At 44.4% G+C, this 25,816-nt stretch overlaps 1 protein-coding gene across 4 annotated transcripts in view; it reads right to left on the reverse strand.

The window, feature by feature from the left end:
• The window catches only part of GALNT1 (polypeptide N-acetylgalactosaminyltransferase 1), a 128,278-nt gene extending 115,043 nt beyond the window's left edge, over window positions 1–13,235 (reverse strand). The window contains exon 1 of one of the 4 annotated variants that reach the window (XM_051851988.2): window positions 13,024–13,235. The gene's annotated coding sequence lies outside the window, so the exon portion shown is untranslated. Of the gene's footprint in view, window positions 1–12,289; window positions 12,430–13,023 lie in introns of those variants that run through there. The other 3 variants (XM_051851985.2, XM_051851987.2, XM_051851986.2) reach the window with 3 other exon arrangements.
• Between the last annotated feature and the right edge of the window lie 12,581 nt (window positions 13,236–25,816).

Raw genomic sequence — 25,816 nt, forward strand, 5'->3', positions numbered from 1 at the left:
CTCTTGAGTCAAGGAAGGCCAAGTAGGGAAACCATACTTCTAATTTATCCTAGTGAAAACCCCTCTGTCCCAATCTTTGCCTCCTGGAGAGGTGTTCAAAAAACAGCCAGCTGGAGAAGATAGTTCATGGGTACAAAGGTACAGCTGGAAAGGAGGAATAGAATTCTAATGTTCTGCAGCATAGCAGGATAACTATGATCAACAATTATTAATTGTAGATTTCAAAACAGCTAGCAGAGGGGATTTTATATGTTCCCAAAACACAATTATAAATGAGGGGATGATTTGCCAAATTATCTTGATCTGATCATTAGACACCATATACGTGGACTGAAATGTCACACTATAATTTCAAGATGCAATGACTTTGAACAGCCCTTGTGTTAACTGTTGAGGAACAGTATATTTTTTATTTTTTCGTGCAAGTTGTTGAACTCTTAGTACAGAGTTTGGTCTTCTGTGCATAAAGTTAATCAAAATGGATCTTAGTGGAGAATGGAACTGGGAATGGGAGAGAGAGGAGGAGGAGTGGGAGTGTGGGTAGGAGGGCAGGTATGATGGGAAGAATCACTATATTCCTAAAATTGTACTTATGAAATGCATAAAGTTTGTATGCCTTAAATAAAAGGTTTCTTTGGGGAAAAATGTTACACTGTACCTCATAAGTATGCATTAACTACTATGTGTTAATTAAAAATAGTTTTTTTAAAAATCAAAGTAGGGGCAGGCGCTTGGTTTAGCATTCAAGATGCCACCTAGGGTGCTTGCATTCCATGGGAATACCTGGGGTTTGAATCTCAGCTCTGCTCCCAATTCCAGCTTCTAGGCAGCAGGTGATGGCTCAAGTAGTTGAGTCCCTGCCACCCCACAGGGGAGCTCTGAAATGAGTTCCCAGCTCCCAACTTTGACCTGGCCCAGCTCTGGCAGTTGTGGACATTTAGGGAGCAAACCAGTGGATGGGAGAAATTTCTCTCTCTCCTTTTCAAATAATACAAGAAAAATTTTAAAATTAATTTATTTTATTTATTTGGAAGGCAGAGTTACAGGAAGAGGAACAGATAAGAGAGAGAGGTCTTCCATCCTCTGGTTCACGCCACAATAGCCAGGCTGAAGTCAGGAATAAGGAGCTTCTTCCAGGTCTCCCACATGGATACAGGGGCCCAAGCACTTGGGCTATCTTCCACTGTTTTCCCAGGCATATTAGCAGGAAGCTAGATGGGAAGTGGAGCAGCTGGGTCTCCAACCTGCCCCTGTATAGGATGCTAGCATCATAGGCAGCAGCTTTACCATACCACAACATCGGCCCATAAATTTAACTTTCAAAAAACCAGCTAAAATAGAAAAATAAATAAAATCCAGAATTTAATAACCTAATATAAAAATATTCAAGCTTCCAGAAATAGTATCATTCAGCATACCAAAAGCCAGAATGAGCTCAAACTGAATAAAAAAGACATCAGCAGATGCCAACTCCCAGATGACAAGATACATTAGAATTACAACTTTAAAGCGGCTGTAACAGAAATGCTTCAGCAAGTACAAGCATGCTTGAAACAAATTAAAAATACATAAATAAAAAGCCTCAGAAAACAAGCAGAAGATATAAAGAACTGAATCGGAAGTTTAGAGCTGAAAAACACCAAAAGTAAAAGCTTAGTGGTAGACTACAGCACAATAAAAAGAAATGAACTGGAAGACAGATGAATATACAGTACCCAACAAAGAAAAACAGACTAAAAAATAAAAGGATAAACCCTCAGAAACTCGAGGACTATTAAAAGGAGATCTAACATTCAAGTCGTAAGTCTTGAAAAGAGAGGAAAAAGAGAGAATATTGAAAAAGTATCAAAGAAATAATGGTGAAAACTCCCCAAATTGACAAGAGAAATAAACCTACATATTCAGTAAGCTGAATAAACCTCAAGTAAGATAAATCCAAAGAAATCCACACAAAGACGTATCAGGAAACTTGAAAACTACAGAAAAAAAATCCTAAGAACAATGAGAAAATGATACCTTAACTATAAAAAGAGGCCAAATTATCTGAATGACAATGGATTTCAAATTTGAAACAATCGAGACTAGAAAAAAGGGCTGTAATATTTTACAAGTGCTGAAAGAAAAGACTATCAACACAAAGTCCTTTACTCAGAGAAAACGTCCTTCAGAGATGAAGAAAAAAATTAAGACATTCTCACATGAACAAAAAACTAGAAGAATCTGTCATTAGAAGACGTATCCTAAAAAAAAGGCAAAGAAAAGTTCCTGAAACAGTAGGGAATTGATAAAAGAAGAAATCTTCAGCTATCAAGAAAAAAACACAATAAAAAATATGAGCAAATACAATAATAGGCTTTGGGTAAAAACAGTAGGATTTCCTTCTCCCTTTGAGTTTTCCAATTTATGTTTGGCTGGAAGCACTTATAAAACTGCCTGATGTGATTCTAAATTTATGTAGATGAAACATTCACAATTATAAACAGGGGGATGCAAAGGGAAGTAATGTTTCTATTCTTCACTGGAAATAACACCAACAGACAATAAATTATGTACCTATAACATAATATCTAGAGCATCCAACATAAAGAAAAAACAACTACACAAAGAAATATGATAAAAAACAATACAGATAAATCAAAGTGAAATTGTTTAAAATATTCAAGTAAACTATATGAGAGAAAGAAAAAAAAACATGGAACAAAACAGGAAATAAAACTAAGATGGCAGACTTAATTAAGCCTTAATAAAATGGTAACCATACCAAGTGTCAATGGTCTAAATACATTACTTGATAAAACAGAGACTGGCCAAATGGATTAAAAGTAAGACTCAGCTATGAGCTGTTTACAAGAAATGTATTGGAGCTAGCACTATGGCACAGCAGGTTAAAGCCCCAGCCTGCAGTGCCAGCATCCCATATGGATGCCAGTTCGAGTCCTGGCTACTCCACTTTCGATCCAGCTCTGCGATGGCCTGGGAAAACAGTAGAAGACAGGCCGGCGCCATGGCTCACTAGACTAATCATCTGCCTGCGGCACCAGCACCCCAAGTTCTAGTCCCAGTTGGGGCGCCGGATTCTGTCCTGGTTGCTCCTCTTCAGTCCAGCTCTCTGCTGTGGCCCAGGAGGGCAGCGGAGGATGGCCCAAGTACTTGAGTCGCTGAACCCACATGGGAGACTGGGAGGAAGCACCTGGCTCCTGGCTCCTGGCTTCAGATCAACGCAGCGCCGGCCGTGGAGGCCATTAGGGGAGTGAACCAACAGAAGGAAGACCTTTCTCTCTGTCTCTGTCTACAACTCTCTCTCTCTCTGTCTCTCTCTCTCTCACTAACTCTGCCTGGCCAAAAAAAAAAAAAAAATACAGCAGAAGATGGCCCAAATGCTTGGACCCCTGCACCACTGTGAGAGACCCAAAGGAAGCTCCTGGCTCCTGGCTTCGGATCTGCCCAACTCCAGCTGTTGTGGCCATTTGGGGAGTGAACCAGTGGATGGGAAGACATTTCTCTCTGTCTTTCCCTCTCTCTGTAACTCTGCTTTTCAAATAAACAAATAAATATTTTTAAAAAATAAATAAATTTACTTTTAGCTATATAGGCAGGTTGAAAATAAAGATATGGGCTGGCGTTGTGATGCAGCAGGTTAAGCCACCACCTGACAAACTGGCATCAAATACAGACAACGGTTCGTGTCCGGGCTGCTCCACTTACAATCTAGCTAATATCTGCTAATGTGCCTGGGAAAGCAGCAGAAGATGGCCCAAGTGCTTATGCCCCTGACACCTACATGAGAGAACCAAATGGCTTCGGCCTGGGCCAACCCTGGCCGATTGGGAAGTGGACCAGCAAATGGAAGAGCTCTCTTCCCTGTACCCTGCGCCCCATTAACTCTGCCTTTCAAATAAATAAATCTTTAAAAAATAAAATTTAAAAAGGATAGAAAAAAGTGTATCACAAAATCAAAGGAAAGCAGTAATGGTTACGTTAATATTAGATAAAGTATAACTCAGAGCAAGGAAAATTATTAGAAACAGAAAAGGACATTATATAATGACAGAAAAGCCAACACACCATGAAGAAAATACACAAATCTAACTGCATGCACTAGAGAGCTGCAAAAACAACCGAAATATCTGAAAGTACAAACAAATCCACAATTATATATAATAAATATAATTTATTTATATTATATAATTTATATATTTGTATCCAATGTATATCTTTATAATTTATAAAGAATATAATTGGAGACCTCAACACTCTTCTCTCAAAAACTGGCAGAACAGATGGAAAATAAGCAGACACAGAAGTCAACATCACCATCAACTTAGAAAATAACTCCTTCCAGTACCAGCAGAAAACACGTTCTACTCTATTGGCCACAAAATATATACCAATACAAACCAAATTTTGGGTCATAAAACAAATCTCAATAAACTTAAAAACTAAAATCAGTGTGGAAATCAAAAACAAAAACAGATGGGGCCAATACTGTGGCACCGTGGGTTAAGCCACTGCCTGTAATACCAGCATCTCAGTAGTCCTAGTCCCAGTTACTCCACTTCTGATTCAGCTCCCGAACATGGACCTGGAAAAGCAGTAGAAAATGGCCCAAGTGCTTGTCCCCTGTAACTCACATGGGCGACCAGGATGAATTTTCTGGCTCTTGGCTTTGGCATGGCCCAGCCCTGGCCATTGCAGTCATTTGAGGAGTAAACCAGCAGATAGATCTCTCTCTCTCTCTGTCTCATTCTCTCTCTGTAACTCTACCTTTCAAATAAGTAAAAAAATGTTTAAAAAAATAGGATTAAAATAAAATACTTTAAAAAACTGAAATCATACAGAGTGTATTCTCCAACCATAATGGAATCAAATTAGAAACCAAACAAAAGGTAACAGGAAAGTCTCCAAACACTTGGAATCTAGACAGAATCTTCACAATTATCCATGGGCCAAAGAGGAAGTCTCAAGAGAGAAATACATACTACATTGAATAAAACTTAAAAACACAGAAACAGTGCTAAGAGAGAAATTTACAGTGCTAAGTGCCCTCATGAATATAAATGGAAAAGCCCTTCAAAAAACACTAGTAAATAGAATTTAGAAATATATTTTAAGAAATCATTCACCAGGACCATGTAAAGTTTTGAGATGCAGGCTGGATCAATAATCAAAAATCCATCAGGAGCATTATCTTAACATAATGGTTAAGATGCCACTCAGGAAACCTGCATCCTGTACTAGAGTACCTGAGTTTGAGTCCCAGCTCCACTCCTGATTCCAGCTTCTTGCTAACATGCACCCTAGGAAACAGCAAGTGATGGTGCAGGTATATGGGACCCTGCCACCCAAGTGAGAGACCTGGACTGAGTTCCCGGCTCCTGGCCCAGGCAGAGTGATCATGATCACGTATCTGGTAAGTGACCCAGAAAATCAGCATACTCTCTTCTTCTGTCTCTCTGCCTTTCAAACAAAATAAATTTTTAAAACTTTAAAATTGAGGCCTGTGCTGTGGCACAGCAGGTTAAAGCCCTGGCCTGAAGTGCCAGCATCCCACATGGGCACCGGTTCTATCCCAGCTGCTCCTCTTCCGATCCAGCTCTCTGCTATGGCCTGGGATAGCAGTGGAAGATGGCCCAAGTCCTTCAGCCCCTGAACCTGTGTGGGAAACCCGGAAGAAGCTCCTGGCTCCTGGCTTCGGATCGCCCCAGCTCTGGCCATTGTGGCCATTTGGGGAGTGAACCAGCGGATACAAGATCTCTCTCCGTCTTTCACTCTGTCTGTAACTCTGCCTCCCCAGTAAATAAGTCTTTAAAAAAAAGTCAATTATATTTTTATATACCAACCAGGAATGCAGACACTCTCAAATTAAAAATACCACACCACTGGGGCCAGCGCAGTGGCGCATTAGGTTAATCCTCCGCATGCAGCACCGGCATCCCACACGGGCACTGGTTTAAGTCCTGATTGCTCCTCTTGGGGAGTGAACCAGCGGATGGAAAACCTTTCTGTCTCTCCCTCTCACTGTGTGTAATTCTACCTCTCAAAGACCTAAGTGGAGAGACATAGTGGTAGATACAGATTATTCTATAATTTAAATCAACAGGCAAAGGCATGAAGAGCTTAAAAAACTTTTAAAGAATAAAGTAGAAGGGATCAGTCTGTTCCATTTCAAGATTTATCATGCAGCCAGTTTGAGTCCCAGCTGTTCCACTTTCAATCCAGCTCAATGCTAATGTGCCTGGGAAAGCAGCACAAGACAGCCCAAGTACTTGGACCCCTGTACCCACATAGTAGACCTAGAAAAAGCTCCTGGCTTCAGCCTGGCCTGCCCTGGAGGCCATTTGGGGAGTGAAATAAATCTTCTTTAAAAAAATTTATTGGGGCCAGCACTGTGGTGCAGTGGGCTAGGTCACTGTCTATAGTGCTGGCATCCCATCAGAGTCCTGGCTGCTCCACTTCTCATGAAGCTCCCTGCTAGTAGGTTGCCAGAAAGCAGCAGAGGATGGCCCAAGTGCTCGGGTCCCTAACCCACATGGGAAACCTGGAGGAAGCTCCTGGTTCTTGGCTTCGGATCGGCCCAGTTCCTGTCTTTTGGGCCATTTGGGGAGTGAACCAGCAGATGAAGGATTTTTCTCTTTCACTTTCTCTCTCTCTCTCTGTAACTCTGCCTTTCAAATCAATTTTTAAAAAAGACTTAAAAAAAGTTTATTAAAAAAATGAGATATCACTACATACCTTTCAGAAAGGCTAAAACAAAAAACAGTGTCAATGGCAAATGTGGCAAGCACACATAGAAAATGATCAATCACACACTACTGGTGGGAATGTAAACTGGTACAGCTACTGTAGAAAACAGCTTAACAGTTTCTTTAAAAATGAAACATGCAACTACCACACAGAAAACTGTTCATGAATGCTTACAGCAGCTTTATTTTTAATAACCCCAAATTGGAAACAGCCAGATGTCCAATGAATGAATGGTTAAAATAATCATAAAAGTACATCCATACTATGAACTACCACTCAGCAATAAAAAGGAAGCAGCTACTAATACATGTAACAACCTGGATGAATCTTCAGAATGAATCTTCAGAGAATTACACTGAGTGGAACAGCCAATTCCAAAAGGTACCTGCTGTCTGATTCCATTTATAAAACATTCTTAAAATGACAAAATTATAGAAATGGGCAAAGAGATTAGTGTTAGTGTTTACCAGGGTTTTTAAGGAGGAGGGAGAGAGAGGGAAGAAGGTAGAGATATAAAAGACCAACATAAGGAAACTCTGTAGAGATGAAAATGTCCTATATCTTTACTGTCCCCTATCACAGTTGTGATATTATTCTATAGTTCTATAGGAACAACAGGTGCGTGGGATCTTTCTGAATTATTTCATATAACTACAAATGCTTCTATGATTACCTCACAATAAAAAGGGTTTAATTAAAAGGGAAAAAAAACTGTACTTCTATTCACTATTTTAAGGATAACCACCCAAATGTGAACACTTCAGAATGGATGTCCCATCAACCCTCACTTTGTGTTAGACTAAGTGAGGTACACAGATATAAATGTAAAGTATCACTTCTACCCTTAAGACATCATACATTCAAGCAGAGTGACAAGCACAGGCATAAATCAAAAAAGAATGCCTTCATAAAGGAGATGGGATACGAGTAAATCTCTGAATAAGTGGTAGTATTTAAACAAGTTCAAGTGGAGAGGGAGCTGTCTTAGAAAAAAGAACTCAGGACCGGCACCGTGGCACAGTAGGTTAATTCTCTGCCTGCAGCGCCAGCATCCCATACGGGCACCGGATTCTAGTGCCGGCTGCTCCTCTTCCAATCCAGCTCTCTTCTGTGGCCTGGGAAAGCAGAAGATGACCCAAGTGCTTGGGCCCCTGCACCTGCGTGGGAGACCCGGAAGAAGCTCCTGGCTTCCGATCGGTGCAGCTCCAGCCGTTGCGGCCATTTGGGGAGTGAACCATTGGATGGAAGACCTTTCTCTCTCTCTCCCTCTCACTGTCTGAAACTCTACATCTCAAATAAATAATAAAAATAAAATCTTTAAAAAAATAACTCAAATACAGAGTCAGAAATATGCATGCTGCCTATGGAAAAAGAGCTGTGTGTGTGTGTGTGTGTGTTTATGTATTGACATAAGAGGAAGACAGGGCAAGCAGTGTGGAGGTAGTTATTGGAAGGTCTCCAAAAGCCAAGGGCAGGGGCAGGAGGAAGAACTCATAAATACAGAGCCAGAAATATGCATGCTGCCTATGGAGAAAGAGCCGTGTATGTGTGTGTGTGGTGAAGTAAGAGGAAGACAGGGCAAGTAGTGTGGAGGTAACTATTGGAAGGTCTCCAAAAGCCAAGGAGAGGGGCAGGAGGATAGCGCAGCAGTCGCTGTTTGGGATGACCACACATCTCATATTGGAGTGTCTGGTTCAAGTCCCAGCTACTCCACTTCCAATCCAAATTCCTGCTAATGTGCATTCTGGAAGGCCACAGGTGATAGCTAAAGTACATGCATCCTGGCCAGTCACATAGGAGCCCTGGACTCAGTGCCTGGCTTCTGCTTTGCCCGGCATTTGGGGAGTGAACCAGCAGATAGAAAATCTCTCTCCATCTTGGTCTCTGCCTCTCAAATATAATGAAAATAAACTTAAAAAAAATTTTTTTTCAAGCCACAGGCAGGAGTTAGAATGTTAACTTACTCAGAGTTTTCCTTACCAGCTCAGTCAACCTAAAGCAGCATCCATCCTCCAACACTCTCTCCAGCATTCTTTTATTTAATAGCACTCATCACGCGCTGTAATTACGTACATACTAATCTGCATGCTTATTTGCTTAATGCTATCCATTCCCCAATTATCTTGAGTCTCTAGCACTGGGTCTGGCACACCTTAACCAGTCAATAAATATTCACTGAATAAATGAACACTAACTTACTCATAATTCTCTTCTACGCATCTGCCCCACTCCTTCCATCATATCATTCTCTTCACCACAGTCACCCTGAACTATTGCCTTTTTTCTGTTCTCTCCCATTTTCTTCTCGATCTCAGTCCAGCTCTTAATTCATCATAAAAATAAAACTCAATTTATTTTAAAATGGTAATTCACAACTGTAATGTTGTAACACTCTTGAATCTCAACCAATCAGGAACTGTATCCAAGAATTCTGTAACTGAAACAAAGTACTAAAGTTGCACTGTTGTTATGTAAGAGATATATGCATTATATAAACAAATAAGAGGGAGCTGAAATGGGGTTATCCCTGTTATGCCCTTACTCTCTTGAGTTTAAGAGCCTTTTCCCAGAACTAGAAAATGTATGTACGGAAAGCTGCCCACCAAAGAACACCAGGACAGTACTCCTCCTCCAGGCTGCCAAGTCATGGAAAACAAGGAAAGACAGAAGTTATCAGCCACCAAAGACTAAGAAGGTAAGATGCCCTAGGGGCTGGCTCTATGGCATAGCAGGCTAAGCCCCCGCCTGCAGTGCAGGCATTCCATATGGGCACTAGTTTGAGTCCTGGCTGCTCTTCTTCCAATCCAGCTCTCTGCTATGGCCTGGGGAAACAGCAGAAGATAACCTAAGTGCTTGGGCCCCTACACTCACATGGAAGACCTGGAAGAAGCTTCTGGCTCCTGGCTTCAGATTGGCCTTGTTCCCTCTTTTGTGGTCATTTGGGGAGTGAACCAGTGGATGGAAGACCTTTCTGTCTCTCCCTCTCCATGTCTCTAACTGTTAGTAAAATGGCACAGTCCTGACACCATCCTAGGCTCTAGCCCTCACAGCCACTGCTGGAAGCCAAGTAGCCACAAGGCCCAACCACTGGTGTCAATCCCACCCCCATCCTAATGGGATTTGGAGCTCCTACTTCCCTGCCGGGCCCGGGCAAAGTTTTAAAAGGACCTGTTCCTGAACACGCAGCTCTCTTTCTCTCCATCTCCTGTTATCTCTCTCTCTCTGCCTGTCTCTCTGTCTCTCGATCTCTCACACTCTCCTCCCTCTTCACCCCTTCCCTCTGGTCCGTCAGGTTCCCCCCAATAAACCCTTTCTCTTACTCAGGTGTTTGGTGTGGTTTGTGGCGGCCTTACAATAACTCAACCTCTCAAGTAAATAATAAACCTTTTTTTTTTTTTAAAAAAAGAAGATGCCTAACTACAATGTGGTACCTTGGATTGGATCCTTGGAACAGAAAGAGAATAGTAATGAAAAATCCAAATGAAGTCTGTAATTTAAATTTTAAAAATTGCAAAAGGTGAAAGATTTATACGACTTGAAGAAAAACCAGAGTATAAATTTTAAAAACTGTATCAGAGGGATCAACACACGTATAAGATTCAAATGTCTTAATATTTTATATTATTAAAAAGAGAAGTATGGCATGGAAGTGAGCCAGAAGCAAAACTCCAGCCAAGGTGAGGCTTCCATGAAAAGGCTACAGAAAGATCTCTCTTCATTTTGACTTGGGTCCCATGCTCTCACCTGATGCCATGAGAACTACCTCCCTTGTGATTCCTTGGAATTAACAAATTGTGACTATCCTAGTTTTCTCCTTATTTCACTCAACAAGCATTTATTAAGTGCCTAATGCTTTCCAGACACATAAAGTCTCCAGGGATACATAGCTGGAAAAGGAAGCCACAATCTCTGGTCTCATAAAGTTTAAATTCCATGGAGGAAGCCAGGCATTTAACAAGTATTTGCATAACTTTAGAGTGCTCCCAAGAGTCCTGCAGCCTGCTGCTTAAAAGAAGTTCCAAACTAACCATCATTACATTGAGTTATCACAAACATCTGAATAAACGTGTCTCCATTTTAAAGTGCACACAAACAACAAGGAATCTGGACATAGTAGTATTAATTCAGTTGGTGCGGGGTGGGGCCTGAGATTCTGAAGTTCTTCCAGACGCCCAGGTGATGAGGATATTGCTGGTCCATGAACCACACCTGGAACAGCAAGGCTCTGATGTACCACGGAAACGTCCTCAAACTAACATGTAACATGCAAACTCCATGAAGGCAAAGATATTTTGTCTCTTTTCCGCATCACAGTTCATCCAGGACTGAAAATTGTGCCTTATTGACAGAACATTCAAAGGTTATCTAACGGATAAATGGACGTATGGCACAGATCACCTCTGTTCAACTGTAACCACTCAACGTATTTGGCTGCTGAACACTTAGAACTGCGGCTGGTGTGACTGAAGAGTTGATTTTTTAAAATTTAATTTAAATAGCCACATGTGGTTTGCGGTTACCACACTGGTCAGTCCCGGGGTAGACAGAGATGTGAGGTAAAGGGCACTAGACTAACAGGGTCCACGGCGGAATCCCAATTGGGCCGCTTAGCCAGTGATCTAGAAAGTTAGAACTTCTCAGGGCAACTTCTTCATCTGTGAAATGAGGACGAGACCTCCTAGCTCCCAGGGTTCTGGACAGGATTATATAGCAGTGTGCTACACACAAGGTATGATTAAGGTGACATTCTCTGCCCGCCAGCAACAGTTCACAATCACAAAAGCTACTCTATTGCCCACACTTGCAAAAAAATAATAATAATAACCGAGTTTGGTTTAAGGGTTGGTTGCTCAGTGAGAATTAGGCCAAGGTCATAAACTGGAGGGGAAGGGGGACAGGACCCTCACTTAGAAAGGTAGCCAGGTGAGACAGGCAATGACGATGCAAATGGTCACAATTTGAATATTTAAGTAGGAGTCTAGGGTGAGGAAATGACATTTTCATTCATTCATTCTTCCAGGTAGGGCTGCCACAGGATCTCAAGTCCGCTACTTCCCAGCCACACACCTTTGCTCATTCAGGGCCGGGTCCCCGTCGGGGGCAGCGCCCGGGAAGCCCCCTCCCTCGGCAGCCGGCGAGTCCTCCCCTCCCCCGGCGCGCCGACCGCCGAGGGTCGGGCTGGCACCGCGGCTCCAAGTACCACACACGGCCGAACCAAGAAGCCATATTTAGCGATATTTTTGTCAATAAAACAAACTTCCGTCTTCTAAAGAAAAACGGTTCTAACTCAATGTCAAACTAGGACGGAAACTCGCTGCTCGCCGCAGCTGCCAACCACAGACGCCGCGTGTCCAGCGGCCCCGGAGTCCCCGACCCGGACCCCGCGCCGAGCGCGCTCGCGCCCCGGCCCCCGGCAGCGCCGGCCACAAAGGGACCGGGGACGCGGACGCGGTCGGGCCTCCTTCGCCTTCGCCGCCTCCACCTCCTCCTCCGGCCCCGCGCAAGCCGCGGCTCCGGGACGGCCCGGGAGCAGGCGGACACTCACCTCGCTTCGCGCGCGGCTGCGGCGGCGGCGGCGGCAGCGGCGGCGGCGGCGAGCGCTCCTCGGGGCCGGCCCGGGCGGTCGCGGCGCGGTCCCGCGGGCCGCAGCGCGGGCGCTACTCTCGGGCCGCCGTCCGCCGCGCCGCCTCCTCGGCCACTGCCGGCGGCTCCCCCGGCGGGCGGGCGGGCCCGCCGCGGGCCCCGCCTCCGCCGCGCCCGCTCCCGCCTCCGCGCCGGGCCTCGCGGGCTCGGCGCGCTAGTCTGGGCCGCCCGGCATGCCGCCGCCGCCGCTGCCGCTAGCTCTGGGCCGCCTCAGCGCGGCGTGCCGGGGCCACAGGGCCGCCCCGCAGGCCGCTCAGGCGCGGTCCACACAGCGCGCCGCGTGCTCGGCGCGGCGGCCCGTGCGGCTGCGCTGGGGAGGCTGCTCGGGCACGGCGGGGGCGCCGCGCGCTCACCCGGATGCGCCGGCCCCCTCCCCTGCGGCGAGCCCACCTCGGGGCCGCCGCGCTTCCCTCCGGGCCTGGGAGGTTCTGGCGTCTCGGCGTGGCTGCCGCCCGCAGCCCGACCCTCAGGTGGCTGGGGCTGCGTGGGGTTCGTCCCGGCCGAGCGGTCTCTCTCCCCGCCCCCCCTTTGAACCTGCGTACGGACAAAAGATGCTGCCGCAGCAAGTAAAAATAAAACTCGGGCCGTTTCACGTCGAGCAGGTCACGGGGTGGGAGGAAACAGAGGTGCCCTCACCGCTCCACGGAGGGTTGCAGCCGGAGGGCTGTCGGCGGATCCGCGTCCCGCCCTGCGGAGCCCTGCGCCGGGCGACCCGGGGTGGGCGGTGAGAGGAGAGGCCACCGCCGGGCCTCGGGGGACTGGAATCGCCGGGATCCCTGCAGAACGGGGACTGCTTCGAAAAGTGTACTCGGCTCTGCACCCCGTGGGGCGTCTTCCAGGGCGCCCCCTTTGGGACGCACCCCTCCTTAGTACCAATTCCAGTACCCAGCCATCGCCTGCCCTGAAGACCAAACGCTGCTTCTTCACTCGCTCCTGGCACAGCCAACCGTGGTTTTAGTAATTGGATTTCTACTTGTTAAGAGATTTGTATCTTAGGCCTTGCCAGCCAATAACAAATACTAAGAGATTTCTATTATTTAAATGGACCCATTGAAAAGTTTTAAATATGGTCATGTAACCCAAAAAAAAAATTGGCAAAATTTAGCAGGAGATTTTTCTGGAATTTTAATATTCTATTTTGTGTTTATCTACATCTTCCAAGTAGTATTCTAAAATGAAAGTTAAAAGGCAGAATTTTTTTAAAAGTACTTGTTTTTTGAAACACAGTCTGTTATGACTAGCCTGGTAATGTTCCACAAGAAAAATTCTCTTTGAAATAAAGATGTGATCTTCAGAAAGCCTGTGTCCAAAAATATACTTGGGAGGAAAGATTTGCAAATCATATATAGGAATATATGTATATAAAGAATTTATATGTGTATAAAGAATTCCTACTACTGAATGCGAAGACTAATAATCCAATAGAAATGAGGAAAAGGACATTTTACCAAAGAACTTATTTAAATGATCAATATTTACATAAAAAGATATTCAACATTAGTCACTAGGGAAATGCAAATTAAAAACAACCATGGGAAAGCTCTTCACGCCCACTGCAAGGGCTGTGTTAAAAAAGACAATAAGTGTTGGTGAAGAGATGAGAAATTAGAACCCTCATACACTGTGACAATGTAAAATGGTGAAGCCACTTAAGAAAATTTGTCAGATTATTTAAAAACTATACACAAAAGTCCCATATGACCCAACAATTGCACATCTAGATATAGACCCCAGAGAGTTGAAAATACATTCACAAAACAACTTGCACATACATTTTCTAAGAGTCACAAAGTGGAAACAATTCAAATGTCTAGGAACTGCGGAGTAGATAAACAAAATGTGTATTTATGCAGTAGACTACTATTCACCAAAAAGGAGCAAAGTCTTTGTAGATGGTGCAACAGAGAGGAACCTCACATACAGAAAGCTGAGGCGGGCACTGCTGCGCTGACATCCCATATGAGTGCTGGTTCCACTCCCAACTGCTCTTCTGATCCAGCTCCCTGTTAATGTGCCTGGGAAAGCAATGGAAGATGGCTCAAGTGCTTGGGCCCCTGCCATCCACGCGGAGGCTCCTGTGGCCATTTGAGGAGTGAACCAGCAGATGGAAGCACTCCTGCCCTGTGTGTGTGTGTCCCTCTCTGTAGCTGCCTTTCAAATAAATAAATGAATCTCAAAACAAATACTTGTAAGCTAAGGGAAGAAGCCAGATTCCAAAGAGCATGAATTGTATGATTCCGTTTATATGAAATGTCTGGAAAAAGGCAACTCTATACAGACTATCAGTTACAGAGCCAGGGTAGGAGTGGGGGCATGACTGAAGGGGCCCAAGAGATCTGTTTCTAGCATTAGCAGTGTGCTAACATTGGACTGTGGTAGTGGTTTCACAACTCCTGGTGCACTAAAAATAGTGTAATTCTGCGCTTGAAACAAATTTAATTTTATAGCATGTATAAAAAACAAAAACAATTTTTTAAAAAACATATCTGTGTACCATTAAGTAACCCAGGATAGTAGTACATTTTTTAGCTGATTGCCACAATTCCTTGCAATTGAAAACAACAAAAACCCCTTGAGGCATCTGGAAAATTGTCTGCGGTTTGCATTCTACACTAATGAAATGCACTTTTATAACCTGGTTGTATAACCAGGTAGGAATACTCTTCAACACCCCCTATCTACCCACTCCTATTCATTCAAAAATCGGCCTTCACTTTACCTGCTAAAAGAACAGGAAATGGGGAGGAAGAGGCTAAGCATATTTGAGAGCAGGAGGAAACTGGAGGCCTCATGACAGGGTCTGCCAAGCAGGAAGGGGTGAAAAGGCGCAGGTCGGGGAGTCCAGGATGAAGACCTGCGCTCCGCTCGGCTTTCCCAGCGCCGCTCCTGTTCCCCTTTCCCTCTCACCTGAAGACTTGCCGGTTCCCGCAGTTACACAGATGTACGCCTCAGGGCGGAGCGGTGGCTTGGGGCTGGCTAATGTTGCCGAAGACTTTCCATTTCAGGGCTAGTTCAAGGATTTTCCGGGCGTTCTATGATTTTACTGTAGGCAGAATTAACCCCCGTAGGACCCGTTCATGGGGACACTTTGAAATTGATCCCACAGGAAGTAGCCTATCTGTGGTGACACCCTCATCACCACCAACCCCCAGAGGGGCTGCTCCTTTCAGGAAATCATTAACTGTGTTGTTTCTGTAAGGCTCTTTTTAAAATGAATGATACTAATAGTGTTTCAATTTGTGAATTAGGCCTCCTTGTTTCAAATTTGCTAGAGAGCAAGGGGAGAGTACCTAGGATGGATTCCATTATAATGGAGAGTTGGGAGAGATTGCCTGAGGCAGACTGAACTGCCCAAGACTAGAAGCCACTGGTTACCTAGAACCCTGTCAGGAGTTGGGGGAGGGGAAGAAAGGAGGAGTGTTGGATACAGGAGGGCTTAACAAAGCCCACCCAGGAGTCAGGTGGCACAGAGTGTGTGGAGTCATGCAGAACATGCAAACTATCTCTTTCTGACTTTTTTCCTCTTTGGTTTTGCTTTTGCCAAACCAAGTCCTGCCATGTACTACAGCCTCACGTACATGGGTACGCTTTTTCCCATTGCTCCTCTGTGCACAGCACCTCACCACTGTCGGTGTCCTTATGTTGCTCTGAGGTCCAGGAATAAAAGAGGGCAAACTAGATGGAGGTGGAAACCTGGACCTAGCATCCTTTGTGTGGAGATGGTGGGAGGTCAGGCAGTGAGGGTGTATCAGCGCAGTGAGGGCAGGCCTGAGCTGGGGCAGGTAGAACCAGTGAGGAGGCGGCCAGAGGCTTGCCTCTGCTGTTGAGGAGGTTCAATTTTAGGCATTATGGGAAGTAGAGAAGTAACTGACTTAATAGATGTAGTACCATGCCAAATGGCTGTGTCCAAACATCCCAGATTCTAGTTCCTGCCCAGCACTGCTGTGGTCAGTGAGGACTCTACAGGTAACCATGAACCCATGCTGAAGGGGAATCCATAGTGGCACAGGGCTCCTCAGTGGTAAAGACAGTTTATGGGCGTGGGGCAGATCATAGGCAGCCTAGTCTCTTATGTGTGCATTTCAACGGCCAACTCAAATCACTTGGCCATTTCCAGCTGCCAAGGAGTCGAGAATGGTACCCATCCCAGCATGACCCCAGAAAGCTGGGAATATTTAGATTATAGCATTAATGACCATCAAGTATCAAGTATTGAAGTATCAAGATTGAAGGATAACTTTTTTTAACTTGTTACTTTGAAGTTATCAAAGATTCACAGGAAGTCTTAAAAACCAGACAGAAAAGTCCTTCATTCAGTTTTTCCCAGCGGTTATATCTTACATAACTGTAGTACAAAAGCAAAAACAGAAAACTGACACAGTACAATGTGTCTGTATAGTTCTGTGCCATTTTGTCACACCAGAATCCAGATACAGGACTATTCCGTCACCACGAGGATCTCCCTGAAACCAACCCTTTACAGTCACACCCACTTTTCCCACCTCCACCGTCTCTAGTGGCAACCACTAACCTGTTCTCCACCTCTATGGATTTTGTCATTCCAAGAATGTTACAGAAGTGGAATCATGTATATGATATGACCTTTTAAGATTGATTTTTTTAACTCAATCGTATAGTTGAGTCATGTTTTTACCTGTTTTGTGCAAACCACTCTGTAACTGGACAGGGATAGCACCCCACTTAGTCTTCTTTGACACCTCCCCCAGCAGGGGATGAAAGGGTCTTGAACCATAAGGTGAGAGTTTGAGCTGTCTATTCATCCTTTACCAACTGGGATAGGGTGAGGCCTCTTTTTTCTGGGGCATTTGGCTGGAATAGGGCAGTTATTATCTACATTTTTGTTTGTTTGTTTGTTTTACAGGTAGAGATATAGACAGTGAGAGAGAGAGACAGAGAGAAAGGTCTTCGTTCTGTTGGTTCACCCCCCAAATGGCCGCCACAGCCAGCGCTGCACCGATCCAAAGCCAGGAGCCAGGTGCTTCCTCCTGGTCTCCCATGCAGGTGCAGGGCCCAAGCACTTGGGCCATCCTCCACTGCCCTCCCGGGCCACAGCAGAGAGCTGGACTGGAAGAGGAGCAACCGGGACAGAATCCAGCACCCATATGTGATGCCAGATTAACCAAGTGAGCCATGGCGCTGGCTTCAGCTTTGCTAGGTTGCCCCTTTCCTAGTCCTTTGGTCAGAAAGAGTGTTGTTTTTAAATCTGCTTCTGTGGTGTTCCTGGGTTGTGCAGTTCTCCGGCACTTGGTCCAGGGTATATGAGACAAGAGGAAAAGCCAGAGAACTGGGTACTCCTCCATTCTTCAGATCCACAGATCTGCAGCCAATTGCCTTCTCTCTCCACTCATCCATCTTCTGTGTATTTCGTATCCAATGCCGGGAGTTTTTAGCTGTTCTTAGTAGGAAGCATATTTTACTCACTGTTCCACCTTGGTCTGAAACCAAAAGTTGAGAATAAATTTTTAAAGCATAAATTAGAGCAGATTGCAGATTATTCCTATAAAAATGTCACTCCCAGTTTGTTGTGTTCCAGTTGGCTTTCTTGAGTCAGAGAGGAAAGGAAAGATTTGCTGCTAGTCTACTGGGAATTACACACACACACAGGTTGGGCATTCCTCTGGGCTATAATGTGTACCATAGCAGAAAAACTGCTAGAAACATCTAGGTCAATGACCCAGTTGGAATCTGAAGTCAGAAGGTATAGAGAAATGGAAAAGGTGAGACAGCCAGCAAGAGGAGCAAGCCTGAAGACGATGCTCTTTGGGCACACAGTCAACAAAGGTAAAGCTGGTGGTAGGCAGAAATGAACCTAAGAGACTGAAAATATTCAGAAGTAGACAAGTCATCCATATGCTTTTCAAGTTTATTTCTTTTAAGAAAAGCAGGGCCGGCGCCGCGGCTCACTAGGCTAATCCTCCGCCTTGCGGCGCTGGCACATCGGGTTCTAGTCCCGGTCAGAGCGCCAGATTCTGTCCCGGTTACCTCTCTTCCAGGCCAGCTCTCTGCTGTGGCCAGGGAGTGCAGTGGAGGATGGCCCAAGTGCTTGGGCCCTGCACCCCATGGGAGACCAGGAGAAGTACCTGGCTCCTGCCATCGGATCAGCGCAGTGCGCCAGCCGCGGCAGCCATTGGAGGGTGAACCAACAGCAAAAGGAAGATCATTCTCTCTCTCACTGTCCACTCTGCCTGTCCAAAAAATAAAAAAAAGCAGGAGTCAAGAAAGAAAAAAAAACCTTAAGTCAGTTATAAAATCACCCAGGACTCTAGAAGACAGTCTCAGGAGGCAGTAGATTTGGGTAGGCATTTTAAAAAGAAAATCAAATGGGGGTTGCACGGTGTAGCTAGAAGTAACCACAGACGCATAATTTCAGTAGCTGTTTCATCTGTCTGAAACAAATGGATTGTGGGGAAGAGGATGGGGGCAGCAAAGCAAAAAACTTTAAGTGAGAGTGACCAGGCTTGTTTTCAGTCTCCATTTCTTAAAATAGTTTAGTAAGCAGAAAAAAAAAAAATCCCTGCTTTGCTCACAATGCCCTTCAGCAGTGCACAGCTGGGGATATTGTAATTTCCAAAGCTTCACCTGTTCCACTAGCAAAGCCTGTAAAACATGAACTGACAGAGATCATTGTCGAAGCTGGGAAAGTCGTCAGTCCAGGAACAGGAAAACCCCGTGCCAGAACCTCCCATCTGGAGAGTCCTGGTGTTTGGAAGTCGCCTGCCCAACCAGAATTCTGGAGGAACCCAGTATCTCTTCAGCGCAGTGAAGGAGGGTTGGAAGAAGCCATGGGAGAGGAGAGAAAGATTTACACGTTTGCTTTATGACAAAAAGAAACTTTTCTGTTTCTTCAAGAGTTGTGTCCAATTTTTTCTTGTGGTATTTGTGAAATAGCTAAAAATAAGTAAAGGGCTTGTTATAATTTTTCATAAGAGTTACGATCATGTTTCATAGTTTCAGTGAACACCCTTCTATGTTACATTATGTGTACCTAGCAATTCTGCTGCTGTTTTATAAACTCATTATTTTAGAAGGTATATCGGTTTTTAAAATTTTTCATTCAAAGGAATCTTGAATTTATGTTAGAAACTTTATTTTGGGAGGAGAAAACCTTTTGATACAAACAGATAAGATCACAATAAGTGAATATTGATATATTCAAAATAAGTTTTAATGTTTTTCTCTCATTTCATGGAAAGAACACATTTGAGGTCAGATGTTTTCAGATTAAGCTGTATTAATAAGAATGTTGACATGTAGAAAAAAAACTTGTTAATTTTGGAGGGAATAGAAGAAAATCAAATGGCAAGAACTTCAGATGAAAAGAAATGGAAGAGGTGTTGGGTCCTTGGTTCACAAAAGATGTGTAGGATGACCAGGATTTCAACCATGAGTGCGTATCGCTTAGATGGCGTTTAGGAAGACTCAGGGAAGTAACCCATGTCAAGTTGCACAGGAAGAGGGGAGATCTGCAGATCGTTCCCAGTGGGGAACAGATTTCAGAGGCTTAGAAAAAACATTTTTTGGCCCCTTCCTTCACTGTCGTGCAGAGCACCCAAAGCCTATCAGTATAACCTATACATTGCTACCACAAGAGTGAGTCTTTACTTTTTTTTAGAAATTTAGGTCCAAGGGGTATAATAAAAGCTATGTTGTGACAGGACAGGCATTTGGCATAGCAGTTAAAACGCCCCTATCTCATATTGGAGTGCCAGGGTCCAGTACCCTCCTTCACTCCTAACTCCAGCTTCCTGCTAATGCAGACCCTGGGAGGCAGTAGTGTTGGCTCAAATAGTTGAGTTTCTGCAGCCCACATGGGAGACCTGGATTGAATTCCCAGTTCCTGGCTTTGTGCCGGCCCAGTCCCAGCCATTGAAGGTATCTGGGAAAAAAACAGTGGATGGGAGCTATCCCTCTGACTCTGTGTGTGCGTGCGTGTGTGTGTGTGTGTGGTATGTTTGTACATGTGTATGCGTGTCTGCCTCTCAAATAAATAAATATAGTTTTTAAAAACTTGGGGCCGGCACTGCTGCCTGGCAGTGCCAACATCCCATATGGACTCCGGTTCAAGTCCTAGCTGCTCCACTTCTGTCTGATCCAGCTCTCTGCTATGGCCTGGGAAAGCAGTGGAAGATGGCCCAAGTCCTGGGGCCCCTGTACCCGCGTGGGAGACCTGGAAGAAGCTCCTGGCTCCTGGCTTCGGATCAGCACAGCTCCGGCCATTGTGGCCAACTGGGAAGTGAACCTGCTGATGGAGGACCTCTCTCTCTACCTCTCTTCTCTCTTTTTCTCTCTCTGCCTCTCCTTTTCTCTCTGTGAAACTCTGACTTTCAAATAAATAAATAAATCTGGGAAAGCAGTACAAAATGGCCCAAGTTCCTGGACCCCTGCACCCATGTGGGAGACCTGGAAGAAGCTCCTGGCTTCAGATTGGCTTAGCTCTGGCCATTGCGGCCATTTGGGGAGTGAACCTCTCTCTCTCTCTCTCCCTTTCAAATGTATCAATAAATCATTTTTAAAATTATACAACTTAATAATACCACACCATGTACTACACCACTTCCCCAAATGGCTCTTTCGGATCGTTTCTACCAGTTCTGAGGACACTGTTTTCATCACATAACCTGTCCTACACTGCCCTACTATGTTGGTTTTCCTAAAACACCTACTGTATGAAACCAGCCTGGGCTCACACATGTTCGCCAAGCATTCCAAGCCTAGTTCTCTCCCGAATATCCTAAGCCTCTTGCTAGAGCTCATATATAAGGATTCTCTGCTCCAGCCATATCACACCCTCACTCTTTCCCCTTCTCCATATTTGTTAATACTTTTTGTTTCTTCCTTGCCTGCTTTCTTAAGCTTACTTCAGTCCCTAAGAGGTCCATTCCAGTACAATCCCAGCGCATCCCCGTCTGCCCCTTCTCAAAGTTCCCTGGTTGTATTAGCTGTAGTTCTTCTACTGGCTTACTTTATTCCTTTATATTAAGTGCTTACTTGATCATTTAACTTTAAATAGTATCTCTCAAATCTCCATTATAAAAAATGAGAATATATACACCTTTACATTTTTATACCCCTTCTATCTACATTTTTAGACCTTTTGTCCCCTGTCTCACAGTTCTTACATCATGAAGGTTTATAGCATTTCCATTATGTTTTAGAACTAAAATTAATTCTTCTGTGCCTTGTGTATGAGTTGATTTTAAAAGACTAAAAGCCAAAAAAGGGCACTTCCAATACTGTAATTGTGCACATACTATTTTCTGCAGAACCGAGAAACATACTTGGATTATAGAGGAGGAAATAGAACCCTTCTCAATGCATGTATCTACAACGTATTTCAAAAACCAATATTAAATGGTTTAGTATCCATTAGAGTCTGTATGCTATTCAGGATCATGGTCCATTTAATTTTCTTTGTATAGACTGATTTTTTGTAGAGTTTCCTATTTTTCGGGAAGTTTGTGTTATATTACTATTTTCTTATAGACAGGAGAAGCAATCACTTCCACTCTATCATTAAGTTCATACAGCCTCAGCCGGCACCGTGGCTCACTAGGCTAATCCTCCGCCTGCGGTGCCGGCACACCAGATTCTAGTCCCAGTCGGGGCTCTGAATTCCGTCCCCATTGCCCCTCTTCCAGTCCAGCTCTCTGCTGTGGCCCAGGAGTGCAGTGGAGGATGGCCCAAGTGCCTGGGCCCTGCACCCGCATGGGAGACCAGGAGAAGCACCTGGCTCCTGGCTTCGGATTAGCATGGTGCGCCGGCTGCAGCGGCCATTGTGGGGTGAACCAACGGTAAAGGAAGACCTTTCTCTCTGTCTTTCTCTCTCCACTGTCTACTCTGCCTGTTAAAAAAAAAAAATTCATACACCCTCTTAATTCACTTACTTATTTGCTGAAGTGAATCCATTTTCTTACAAAAGCAATTGTATCTAAGTCTTCCTACTGTGTGCTTAATTTGAACTGGTTGTCTTCATTCATACCTGCTACCCAGCCTACAGCCTAGGCAGGGGTGGGAGTGTCTTTTTATTGCTCTTCTGAGTGTGACCGTTATTTCTTGGATTCTATACCTTCATCTTTTTTTCTGCTTAAGATTTATTTGTTCTATTTGAGAGGCAGAGTGATAGCAAGAGAAGGAGAGAGACACAGAAAGAGATTTTCTTTCCATTGACTCAACTCCCCAAATTATTAGAACAGCCATGGTTGGTCCAGGCTGAGGCAAGAGCCCAGAGCCCAGAACTCTGTCCAATCTCCCACATGCGTGGCGGGAGCCCTGGTACTTGGGACATCATCTGCTGCTTTCCCAGATGCCTTAGCAGGGAGCTGGATCAGAAGCAGATCAGCCAGGACTCCAACCTGCACTCTGATAGGGCATGCAAGTGGTGGCTTAACCCACTGCACCACAATGCCAGCCCTGCCTTTCACTCTTTTTGTTTCCATTTTCATTTTCTTGGATCATCTGCTCATGTGATTTTTTTCCTCCAGGAATGCAATTAAATGTTGAGTTGATTAAATCCGATTTACAGACTGATAAGTTGGAAACACAGAAATCTATGTCCCAGGTCACTTTCACTTTGAAGGCGTTGCTCCATTGTATTTCCGCATAAAGCTGGACAATCTGAAAACAATGATTTGTCTCCATCTGCAAATGAGATGTTTTTGCTCTCAGAATAGTTTTCTCTTTAACTCAGTGTACGGAAGTTTCATAGGGATATGTGAGTTCACATTGAGTTCTTTTTAAAAAGCAATTATTGGGACCAGCACTGTGGGAGAGTGGGTAAAGCAGCTGCCTGAGCCACCTGCAATGCTGGCATCCCATGTGGGCGCCAGTTCAAGTCCTGGCTGCTCCACTTCTGACCCAACTCTGCTATGGCCTGGAAAGGCAGTAGAAGATGGCCCAAGTCCCTAGGACCCTGAAGCTGTGTGGGAGAAAGAGGAGGCTCCTGGCTCCTGGCTTTGGATTGGACCAGCTCCAGCTGTTGCAGCCATTTTGAGAGTGAACCAGCAGATGGAAGATCTCTTTCTCTCTGCCTCTCTGTGACTTTGCCTTTCAAATAAATAAATAAAACTTTTAAAAAATTAAAATAAAAGCAGTTATTTGACCTATATAAATATTTAAATATTTTATTTATTTATTTGAGAGGTAGAGTTACAGTGAAAGGGAGAGACAGAGAGAAAGGTCTTCCTTCCGATGGTTCACTCCCCAAATGGCTGCAACGGCCAGAGCTGCGCCGATCTGAAGCCAGGAGCCAGGAGCTGCTTCTGGGTCTCCCACGCAGGTGCAGGGGCCCAAGGACTTGGGCCATATTCTACTACTTTCCCAGGCCATAGCAGAGAGCTGGATTGGAAGAGGAGCAGCTGGGACTAGAACCAGCACCCATTTGGGATGTTGGCACCTCAGGCAGAGGATTAACCTACTGCACTACAGCGCTGGCCCCACCCCCCAATATATATTTTTAACATCTATTACATGGTCAGCAGTGTTAAAGACATGTGAAGAATATACAAGAGGAACACAATTATTTCTCAGAGTTTCAATCTATAGGACATTTACAGTATAGGTAAATAATGAATTATTATGTGATTTTTATATAATGAATTCTTAAGCCAGATTGAGCTCAGCCATTTTCTTTGCATCTGATGAGATTCTGTGTAGTAGAGGATATTTACTTTTGCACCTCTGGAAAAATATTAAATTCTGTAACTTTTTTTTTTTTTTTTTTTTTTTCTTTTTGACAGGCAGAGTGGACAGTGAGAGAGAGAGACAGAGAGAGAAAGGTCTTCCTTTGCCGTTGGTTCACCCTCCAATGGCCGCCGCTGCAGCCGGCGCACCGCGCTGATCTGATGGCAGGAGCCAGGATCCAGGTGCTTTTCCTGGTCTCCCATGGGGTGCAGGGCCCAAGCACCTGGGCCATCCTCCACTGCACTCCCTGGCCATAGCAGAGAGCTGGCCTGGAAGAGGGGCAACCGGGACAGAATCCGGCGCCCCAACCGGGACTAGAACCCGGTGTGCCGGCGCCGCAAGGTGGAGGATTAGCCTATTGAGCCACGGCGCCGGCTTTAAATTCTGTAACTTTTTGAAGACAGAACAAAGTTAGCCAGTTTCTGCTCTGTTATCTCCTTTTGCTAAAATCTACATTTACTTTTTCTACCAATTTTCTCTATTATTATCATCTAAAAATAATTTTAAAATAAAATTTTCAAATTATATTACAATAGACCATTCACTCTGTAAAAGACTACAGGAGCTGAAATTAATTATTCCTGTTTCCTCCTTCCAGTAACTGTATCTATGATAAGCTTCTTGCTGTCTTGGTTTATCTTCTTGATTCTGTTGCTAAATTCTCCTTTGAGATGGTAGAAATCGCAACCACTAACCATGATCATTTTTGTCTTTTCTTTGTGCTACACTCTATGGTGGTCTAAGGCCACCATAGTGGAAAAACAGCATGATCTCCTTCAAAGTAAATGACAACAAGTGAGATGTGATGGGAAATACAACCTCAAGAGGATTTCCCAAAAAATAAACACATGAGGATACCACCTCCAAAATCTCTATAATCTCCATGTGTCTAGTGAAAGAAAACAATCAAGCTCTGGAGAAATTGATATTTTAATTCTTATTTGTTTGTTTTATTTAAGAGGCAGAGAAATGGAGACAGAGAAATCTCTCGTCTGCTGGTTCACATCCCAAATGTCTGCAACACCAGGGACTTGGTGAGGGTGAAGCCAGGAGTCAGGAAGTCAGTCCAGGTCTCACATGAGTGGCATGGACTCAAGTACTTGAGCCATCACCTGCTGCCTCCTAGGGTGTGTATTAGCAAGAAGTTGAACTTGAAAGCGGAGCCAGGACTTGAACCCAGGCACTCCCATATGGGATTGCTGTGCCAAATATCTGATCCAAAATTGATATTTCAAAGCATAAAAAAAGGTCATACTTCTTTAATGCTAAAATCATGTTTCTCAGAAATTGGTGTGATTCAGAACTCTCTGGAGGGGTTGTAAGAGATAGCTCTTTGGCCCCAGCCTTGGAGTATCTTGGAGCAAGTTGGGCTGCCTGTATCCCCTCCCAGGCCCAGATATTTCCCAGGAAAATCATTGAGGTTTTTGGATAGATCTTGTTCCAGCAGTTAAAAAACCTAACGCTCTGTATTGTAAAAGAACAGCTAAGTATCACTGCCAGCAGTTGCTACCCACCCCACCCTCAAAGGGTACTGCCTGTTCAGAAGGCCTCACATTGTTTTATTTCTTTGGATATCTGTTAGTAACTTAGACAACTAACTGTTGTTGCTTAAGTTAGACAATACAGGACATTAAAAGTTTCCCTTTGGAGGTGTTCTCAATTGTGTCAGAGAAATGATTGGAAAATGTACATGCCTCTGTGTGTGTACGTGTGTGTATATATGCATATA

This window comes from Oryctolagus cuniculus, chromosome 10, assembly GCF_964237555.1.
Source record: "Oryctolagus cuniculus chromosome 10, mOryCun1.1, whole genome shotgun sequence".
Taxonomy (NCBI): domain Eukaryota; kingdom Metazoa; phylum Chordata; class Mammalia; order Lagomorpha; family Leporidae; genus Oryctolagus; species Oryctolagus cuniculus.